This window comes from Protomyctophum bolini (genome assembly GCF_963924005.1).
Source record: "Protomyctophum bolini genome assembly, chromosome: 24".
In the NCBI taxonomy this organism is placed as follows: Eukaryota; Metazoa; Chordata; class Actinopteri; order Myctophiformes; family Myctophidae; genus Protomyctophum; species Protomyctophum bolini.
In genome coordinates, this window is record NC_137885.1 from 1,150,014 (window position 1) to 1,159,603 (window position 9,590).

At 45.3% G+C, this 9,590-nt stretch overlaps 1 pseudogene across 1 annotated transcript; it reads right to left on the reverse strand.

Annotated features, from left to right (window-relative positions):
- Positions 1–426: 426 nt before the first annotated feature.
- Positions 427–8,777, reverse strand: LOC308311469 (ubiquinone biosynthesis O-methyltransferase, mitochondrial-like; annotated as a pseudogene). The gene is made up of 2 exons: positions 8,550–8,777; positions 427–1,162 (listed from the first exon to the last, which is right to left on the reverse strand). The product of its transcript is annotated as a ubiquinone biosynthesis O-methyltransferase, mitochondrial-like (transcript).
- Between the last annotated feature and the right edge of the window lie 813 nt (positions 8,778–9,590).

Sequence of the window (9,590 nt, forward strand, 5' to 3'; positions counted from 1 at the left end):
CTATGTGACAAATCTCTCTGAATGTAGAGGTCGCCACCTAGGATTCTGGATTCTGATACATGGTCAGGACCATCAATCCTGTAGCCTAGCCAGCGATCCGTTACAAGGGACAAGGCAACTGTAATGACTTTATATCATTTTATCCGTCTAAACATGATTCAAAGTGACATCAGCAATGATGTCCATGTCCATTGTTGTCCATTGGTCAAAATGTTTACCTGGTTTGATTGACTGATTGAATAAAGTTTATATCACAGGAAAAATAAAACACAGTATACGGGTGGGGAAATAAAGGCCTGCTGAAAGTTGGATTCTCAGGCCTGTTTCAAAAGATGCCAGTGATCTGCATTACTGTGACCCCGCGTGCAGTTGAGTGCTCAGTGGCTCTAGGAAGCAGTGTGACGTTGGGGGTCGGGGCGGTCTGCCTCAGCCGTGTCCGTCTACAGACTGCACCCACAGACCGTACGACCGGAGCAGGCGCTCCAGCTCTGCAGGGCTGACGAACTTCTCCCAGTCGTGGGTCCCCGTCGGAACGATGCGTAGCAGCCGCTCTGCCGCTACTATACCCAGCGTGTAGGACATGGTTGGTCTTATTGATGGTGGATACGAAGAGCGAGCTGCCTGGCTTGAGCGAGCGGCTGCAGCGGCAAAGCGAATGTTTCCAGGTCGGCCAGATGCTCCAACACCTCCGAGGCCACCACGGCATCAAACCCGTCGTCGTCGTCCACCTCCTCCCCTTCCAGCGGTGAGCTCTTCCGGAGTGCAGGCCCGGTACCGGACCCGCTGACGGAGGTCCGGTGTCGCGGGACGAGTGGAGACGCGGCCGGCCCAGGGGCTCTGTGAGCAGGCCACCTCCACAGACCACGTCTAGTATCTGGAGTCCTGCGAGGGGTTTCCCTGGCCGCAGCCCTCTACTCGCGTTCAACAGATTGTACCCAGATTGTATGAAAGGCACTCTTAAGTCGTTCATGGCGTGCAGAGCAGCAAATTATCCTCGTTCGTCCCACCACTTCCTGGCCAGTGACTGGAACGTCTTCAGCTCATTGGGGTCCACTGTAGTCTGGGAGGCTGATCGAACACTGATATGATTTGTAGGGTATGATACAGTATGCAGGGCACTGATATGCAGGCCATTGTGATCGACATCCACACAAGTGTTCCTCTGCAACAGATGTTTGCGCCGTTTACACACGGATGTCCAGTGGAACGCACTCTCCAGCTGCAGGACATTCTTCACGCTTGCATTTGGACTTGTGCAAATGAGTCCAAGCATTAGAGTACATTTTGAATTTGATGTTGCATAAAATGGTATATTTTATGTTTACGAAAAAGGAAGGGATGTCCCTACACTGATTTGTAGCTCCCAGGAAAATCTTTATTTGTAACAATGTTTCGACCACTGTGGGTCTTCGTCAGGTATGAGTGTACAACATCAAGAGGCGTATTATATGCACCAGCATATGGGCAGGTCTACAAGGACACTCCCATATGGAGTCAGAACAGTCTCTAAAGATTCACAGTAAATAACACAGATTTAAAAATCACACCCGTGTGAAGTGAGGGGCGCTAATATATTAAAGTCTAACTCATGGTGATGTAATGGTGTTGTGAAACAAACTGTCAAAACAAACATTAAATTATCTTTATTGTTAATGGCATGTAATGTTTGTGTTAGGGACATGATGACGTAAATTTAGCTTTCATTGTCAATGGGGTTTTTAAAACAAACATTGAACTAAAACCAAACATTAAACCTGTATATAGGAGGGGCTAGCACCCCTCAAAAACGCCATTGACAATGAAGGGACATTTTACCAGCTTTTCCCTAACACAAACATTAAATGCAATTAACAATAAAGATATTTTAATGTTTGTTTTACATCATTACATCACCTAATCATAGCTATACCGAATTCCCTCCTCGATGTTGTAAGATGATAAGAGTGCCCCTCACTTCACACGGGTGTGATTGTTTTTTGTATTACATTAACCACATGCAATATGTACAGGGTAGGGTACCCCAGAACTAAACTACCTTATTCCCTGTACCAACAGAAGGCTTTAACAAAACTGAAAGGTTATACTTAAACTTGACACTTATTAGCCCGCGGACCCCCATTAGAAAAGATATGCCAGGGTCGGGACCCCCATAAGAGAAGATTATAGCAGTGATTCTCAACCCGTTTAATTTCAAGGACCCCCCAGTTTGACATGCATTATGCATTTCTATCTCTGGGACCCTCAATTTATTTTGTAAAATCTATGTTGATTTTATTCTTGAGAGTGTGCAAATGGAACCAAATGGAACCAAACGGGTCTAGTTGGTTCCATTTGTACACTCTAAGTGTTACAGACCTGCAAGGGTCCATTTGGTTCCAAAATATCATTTAGCTGGGGACCCCCTGAAATTGCAATGACCAATGGGGGTCCCCGGACCCCATATTGGGAACCACTTCTTTACAAGACTATTATTTTACTGATTTCTTTGCCACAAAATAGCCGATCTACAAGCTCACATCGCAATGCATTATTGCATTGTAGATCGGCATTTTTTTAATGTTAATTAATGCTAATGTTCCCCCAGAATATGTAGCCTGGGGATATTAAGCAAAATATTCTCTTACAGCACCTTTAAGAGATTGATAACACAAGTGGATGATAGATTAAAATATAAATTAAAACCTTAATGATTTGAATAGTTTGAATATCACTGCTCTATTGTGAATTATAATAATAATCTATTCAAATGTTATATAGACTATATATATATATATATATATATATATATATGTATATATAATATTGAATATTATATTATTATTATTATTATTATATTGAATATTATAATATTTAATATTTAATATTGAAGATGCTCATCATATTAATATTATTAATTAATTAATATGAATAATACTATTATTAATATAATATTAATATGAATTAATATTAATATTAATTCATTTTTACTGAAGCATCGATGCAGTGCAAAAGGAGCCCCCCCCCCCACAATGTAAGGAGCCATAGGATTGGCTGAAGGCGGACCGATCTGATTGGCCGAGGAATCTGTCAATCAGAATGATTGACAGATTCCCTCAGCCAATGATGACGTCCGTTAACGCCCAACGTCAGAAGAGTCTCAAAAATAGTCTCAAAGGTCTCACATATTTGTAACTCACAAGTTCAGATTTGCAACTCACGTGAGTGAACTCACAGGTTCACATTTGTCTTTTGTATCCACAAGTTCAGATTTGTGTTTTGTATCCGTGTTTCGCATCTGTGTTTTGTATTTGTGTTTTGTATTTGCGTTTTGTATCTGTAATCTGCATCTGTGTTTTGTATCCGTGTTTCACATCTGTGTTTTGTATTTGTGTTTGAAACACAGATGCGAAACACGGATACAAAACACAGATGCGAATTACAGATACAAAACACAAATACAAAACACAAATACAAAACACAGATGGGAAACACAGATACAAAACACAGATACAAAACACAAATCTGAACTTGTGGATACAAAACACAAATGTGAAACACAAATTCACTCACGTGAGTTGCAAATCTGAACTTGTGAGTTACATCTGTGTTATTTACTGTGAATCTTTAGAGACTGTTGTTACAGCACCAGCCTAGGGGAACTGGGCTGCAACATGAATGCGATGGATCCCTCTTAAAAACTCTCACATGAACCACCAGCAAACAGGGAGACAGTCTTTCCATGGGTTTTATTTCGTCTGTAAGGGGGGAAGGAAGTCTGAGCATTAACAACACCAAAGAAATCACACTAAATATACTAACCCTACCTAAACTGTCCGGAACCATCAAAATAAAGTACAATAATACTCTAACTCCTGCTTTAACAAAACAGACAACAAACGGGGCCCCAAAGCAAATAACTCCCCCCCCACCCTTACCAAACCCGACTGTTCAGATCATGACATTTGGGGATTGTTATGCCATCATAAATACACAAGAGATTGGCACTAAGATAATTAATTCAGGGAGCACAGAGGGAGTGGTGTGTTTGCTGGGAGTCCACATGGGAGTGAAGAGAGGACCGCCTGGCACTGAACAGAGTTGGCCTGTTATCCTCCTCCTCCACCCGCCGAAGACCAATCACTGCCTCCAGGCTCCGAGACACCACCTACTTTCCCAAGCATCCACTTAACTCTCTCACTCTCTGGCCACTTCCACAGATGACACACCTGTCACACATCACTCTCTCATCAAGCCACCACACCAGGGAAAAGAAGGTTAACTCTATACATATTCCAACCTCATATTACTCATATAGACCCAGGGTCGTAACACCTCCCCCCTCAAGATTGAGCATTTCTGCCCCAACAGAAAGGCCCAATCCCTTACAATCTATACATCATAACACCGTGAAAGTGCATCCGCCAACACATTTTCTAACCCTTTTCTGTGATGGATCTCGATATTGAAATCCTGCAACTCCAAAGACCAGCGCATCAGGCGCTGGTTGTGGTTACGCATTTGTGCTAGAAATACTAGTGGGTTATGATCCGTGTACACACGTACTGGCACTGACGCAGAACCGACATATACCTCAGCCAACGCTTCCTTCTCAATAGTACTATAATGAATTTGGTGCTTATTGAATTTCTTCGAAAAAAAACACACAGGGTGGTCAACGCCGCCCACATCCTCTTGCAACAACACAGCCCCTGCGCCCAGACCACTAGCATCCACTTCTAGTTTAAAACATCTCTCAAAATCAGGGGATGCAAGGACTGGAGTGCTACAAAGAAGTGCCTTTGCAGCCTCAAACGATTCCTGACAGCGGGGAGACCACACAAAAGGCTTTTTAGTACTAGTCAATGCTGTCAATGGAACGACTATATCCGCAAAGTTTTTGCAGAAACCTCTATAAAATCCGCACATACCCAGAAATCTGCGCAACTGACGTCGGGTCTTTGGTACTGGGAAATCTACCATAGCTTGTATTTTCACATTTACAGGAGACACCTGCCCCTGTCCCACCTGTTTCCCCAAATAAGTCACCACTGCTTTACCAAACTCGCACTTGGCCAAATTAAGTGTGAGTGACGCATCCCGCAACCTGCAGAAAACCTCGGTCAGGGTTCTTACATGTTCGGACCACGTAGAAGTATAAAGAACAATATCATCCAAATATGCATCGCAGTTTGGCACACCCGCCAATACTTTAGACATAAGCCGCTGAAATGTAGCAGGCGCATTTTTCAAGCCAAAAGGCATTACCTTATACTGCAAGAAGTGATCCGGAGTCACAAATGCGGACATCTCTGAGGCGCGCTGAGTCAAACGCACCTGCCAATAACCTTTAAGCAGGTCCAATTTTGTTACGAACTTGGCAGACCCCACACGATCAATAAGGTCCTCAATTCGAGGTAGGGGAAAAGAATCTGAGGTGGTTATTGCATTTAACCTACGAAAATCATTGCAGAACCTAAATGTCCCATCTGGTTCTGGGACTAATATCGACGGAGAACTCCATGCGCTACAGCTTGGTACTGAAAAATCATTTTCCAGGAGATACTCAACCTCTTGTTGCATAACTGCTCGTTTCACAGGATTTACCCTATATGCATGCTGTTTTATAGGTTTATTTTCACCAACAATGATATCATGACAGAGAACGTCCGTCTGTGTAGGATTGTCGCCAAATAATTCAGGGAAACTCAGAATAAGCCTTGTGACCTCTTTTCTCTCGGGTTCTAACAGATATGATAGAAAACCCTCCAGCTTCTCTACCAGCTCTGAGTTTTTCATGCGAGCACATGGAACCTCCCCTCGCCTTCCACTCTCTTCGTCCCCCCCACCCTCAGGAATCGGTGTGCCTACTATGCCCACTGGCCCCCCCACGGGCGCATCACTAGTGCGGGACACATAACCCTTCAACATATTTATATGACAGACTCTCGATTTCTTTTTCCTATCGGGTGTATTATCACATAATTCAGTTCACTTATTTTGCTTTTCACAACATATGGACCTGAAAACTTAGCTTGTAAGCCTGAACCCCTCACAGGTAGCAAAACCAAGACTCTATCCCCCGGCTGAAACTCTCTAGCCACCGACTTTTTGTCATAACGTGCTTTCATTTTTGACTGCACAGAGGAAAGTGACAGGCGGGCTCTTTCACACGCACGATGTAGCCTCTCCTTAAATGATTTAACATAATCCAAGATTTTATGCTCTGCCTTCGGTTCGTCCGCCAGCCACTTCTCTCTGAGCAGCCGCAATGGGCCACGCACGGTATGTCCAAAAACAAAATCAGCGGGACTAAATCCCAAGGACTCTTGCGTGGTTTCTCGTACAGCAAACAGCAGTAATGGCAACCCCTCATCCCAATCCTTTTCATTTTCCTCCCCATATTTTTTTAGCATAGATTTCAACGTTTGGTGAAATCTCTCCAATGCGCCTTGGCTCTCTGGATGATAAGCACTTGATACACTGTGTTGAACAGACAATTGGGCCATCACCTGGGCAAACACGTTGGACATAAAATTACTCCCACGATCACTTTGAATCCGTTTTGAAATGCCAAACGTGGTAAAAAATTTCACCAGCGCCTTCACGATATGCTTAGCCTTTATCGTGCGTAAAGGCACCGCTTCTGGATACCGGGTAGCCGCACACATCATTGTAAACATATATTGATTACCCGCTTTTGTTTTTGGGAGTGGTCCAACACAGTCTATCAAGATGTGCTCAAAAGGTTCACCCATTACGGGGATTGGGTGTAAGGGGGCCGGTGCAATTTTTTGATTTGGCTTACCCACCATTTGGCAAATGTGACACGAGCCGCAAAACCTCGCCACATCCCCTTTTAAACCCGGCCAAAAGAAGTATCTGAGAATCCGGTCATGTGTTTTTCTAATGCTCAAATGGCCTGAGAGACTGTGGTCATGAGCTAAGCTCAAAACCTGCCCACGGAAGGGAGTTGGAACCACTACCTGCCAAATGGCATCCCGGTCGCCGCCGCACACAGGAGACCAAGTGCGCATTAGTACCCCACCCTCTAAGGAATACACACCCAACCCCGGACTATACGTCCTTGAAACTGCATCAAAACAACTTTTCAAAGTAACATCATTCTGCTGAGCTTGAATTAACTCTTCTTTTTTTACAGCCAAACTCAACTCAGGACCCACTGTAATTACACTGGCCCCAGCTGCATTATCGCCCAGGACAGCCCCATCAATCACTTCATTGTTCAGGGTATCCACATTAACCAAGAACGTATCATCCAGTTGTACTGCCTCCCCATTTTTGCGCGCTTGGGCGCGCGTCACCGCACACACAGGAAAAATGGACGTGGAATCACTCATATCGCATGTAGGAGTTTCCACCACCTCGGGAGAGGAAAATACCTTACGTCCCGCAATATCATTTCCGAGTATGAGGTCAATGCCTGCCATAGGCAGTCGATCACGTACCCCCACCCGTACGGAACCAGACCCCAAAGTGGTCGACAACTGTACATTGTGGAGAGGCACGCGTAACACGCTCATTCCCACCCCCCATACAAGCAAATCTGAGCCACAATAGGTGTCATTAAAAAACGGCAATATCCCCCTACGAATAAGTGAATGTTTTGCCCCGGTGTCACGCAAAATCTTTATGGGCACGAGCACGGCCCCCACTCCCATCATAGACACCGAACCGTCTGTCACAAATGGTACAAAGTCTGCATCAATTTTTTCAGTCCTTTCTACAGAACCGACATTGGCGAGGTTGCTCGGCCCCGTGTGAATTAACCCAATAGCGGACGGTTGTGCATTACGAGGCTCGCCCCGCTGTCGCCCCAAAGCTGGACATTCCGCAACAAAATGCGTGCTGTCATGACAATAAAAGCAAGTCCGCGGTGTAGTTTGTGCGTTAGGCGACTGCCGCCGCCTATTTCGTGGTGAATTCTGCCCGCCCCGAGACCCTGCAGGGCCTGGGGAAGAAAACGCATTCCTATGAGTTAAAGCAAACTCGTCAGCAGCCACTGCTGTTGTTGCCAAAGTAGGCTTTTTCTGCTCATTTAAATGAATCACAATATTCTCGGGCATGAATCTCTTAAATTCTTCAATCAAAATCAACTCGCGCAATTGTTCAAACGTTTTGGTCTCCGTGGCATTACACCACTTATCAAACAATGTGCGTTTTGCATGTGCAAATTCCACATGCGACTGGGCACCAGCTTTCCTGCTTTCCCTAAACTTCAACCTGTATGCTTCAGGGATGAGCTGATATGCGCGAAGCACAGTTTCCTTCACTACTTCATAGTCTAAACCCTGGTCCAACGACAGGCTGTTACACACTTCCTGGGCTTTTCCTACAAATTTACTTTGGACTAAAATAGCCCATACATCCCGTGACCAGCGCAAAGCACTTGCAACTCTTTCAAATGCACTGAAATATGCGTCCACCTCTGCTTCTCGAAACGGTGGAAACAGTGCAACGTGTCTGCTAATATCCAAGCTACGTTGGGGGGAGGAGATCGCTCCCTGGGCAAGGGTGGATGTGGTTCCTGACTCAAGTTCCAACGCACGCACTTTCAGATATAGCGTATCTTTCTCCAACTGCTTGCTCTGAACCTCCATCTCTTTAATACGAAGCACAAGTGTAAGGTCCGCCGCTGACATGCCTACCGGTAACGGCACGACCGGGTCTTTTATTGGCGTAGGAGGCTGTTGCTCCTCATTCTCCCCACTATCCATACCCCCACCCACTACGGGCAGCACCCCCTTCTCCCCCAGCTTGGTTATGAGAAGCTGTTTCATCTCAGCTTTCTTTCCACTTACGGGCACACCATAATGCTTTGCCACATCAACCAGGTCACATTTTCGCAGTTGTTCTAACTTTTGCCATGAGGGATGTTCCACAAATTCACTTGCCCTATTCTCCATCATGGAAAACAACAAAGCTGGCACCCAAGCGATGAGAAACAAACACCAACACACGCGCGGCCTATACATTACCTGCAATGTCGACTCGAACCACAAGATGGCAGTAGACGAGCCCCCAATTCCTGTTACAGCACCAGCCTAGGGGAACTGGGCTGCAACATGAATGCGATGGATCCCTCTTAAAAACTCTCACATGAACCGCCAACAAACAGGGAGACAGTCTTTCCATGGGTTTTATTTCGTCTGTAAGGGGGGAAGGGAGTCTGAGCATTAACAACACCAAAGAAATCACACTAAATATACTAACCCTACCTAAACTGTCCGGAACCATCAAAAGAAAGTACAATAATACTCTAACTCCTGCTTTAACAAAACAGACAACAAACGGGGCCCCAAAGCAAATAACTCCCCCCCCACCCTTACCAAACCCGACTGTTCAGATCATGACATTTGGGGATTGTTATGCCATCATAAATACACAAGAGATTGGCACTAAGAGAATGAATTCAGGGAGCACAGAGGGAGTGGTGTGTTTGCTGGGAGTCCACATGGGAGTGAAGAGAGGACCGCCTGGCACTGAACAGAGTTGGCCTGTTATCCTCCTCCTCCACCCGCCGAAGACCAATCACTGCCTCCAGGCTCCGAGACACCACCTACTTTCCCAAGCATTCCACAGATGACACACCT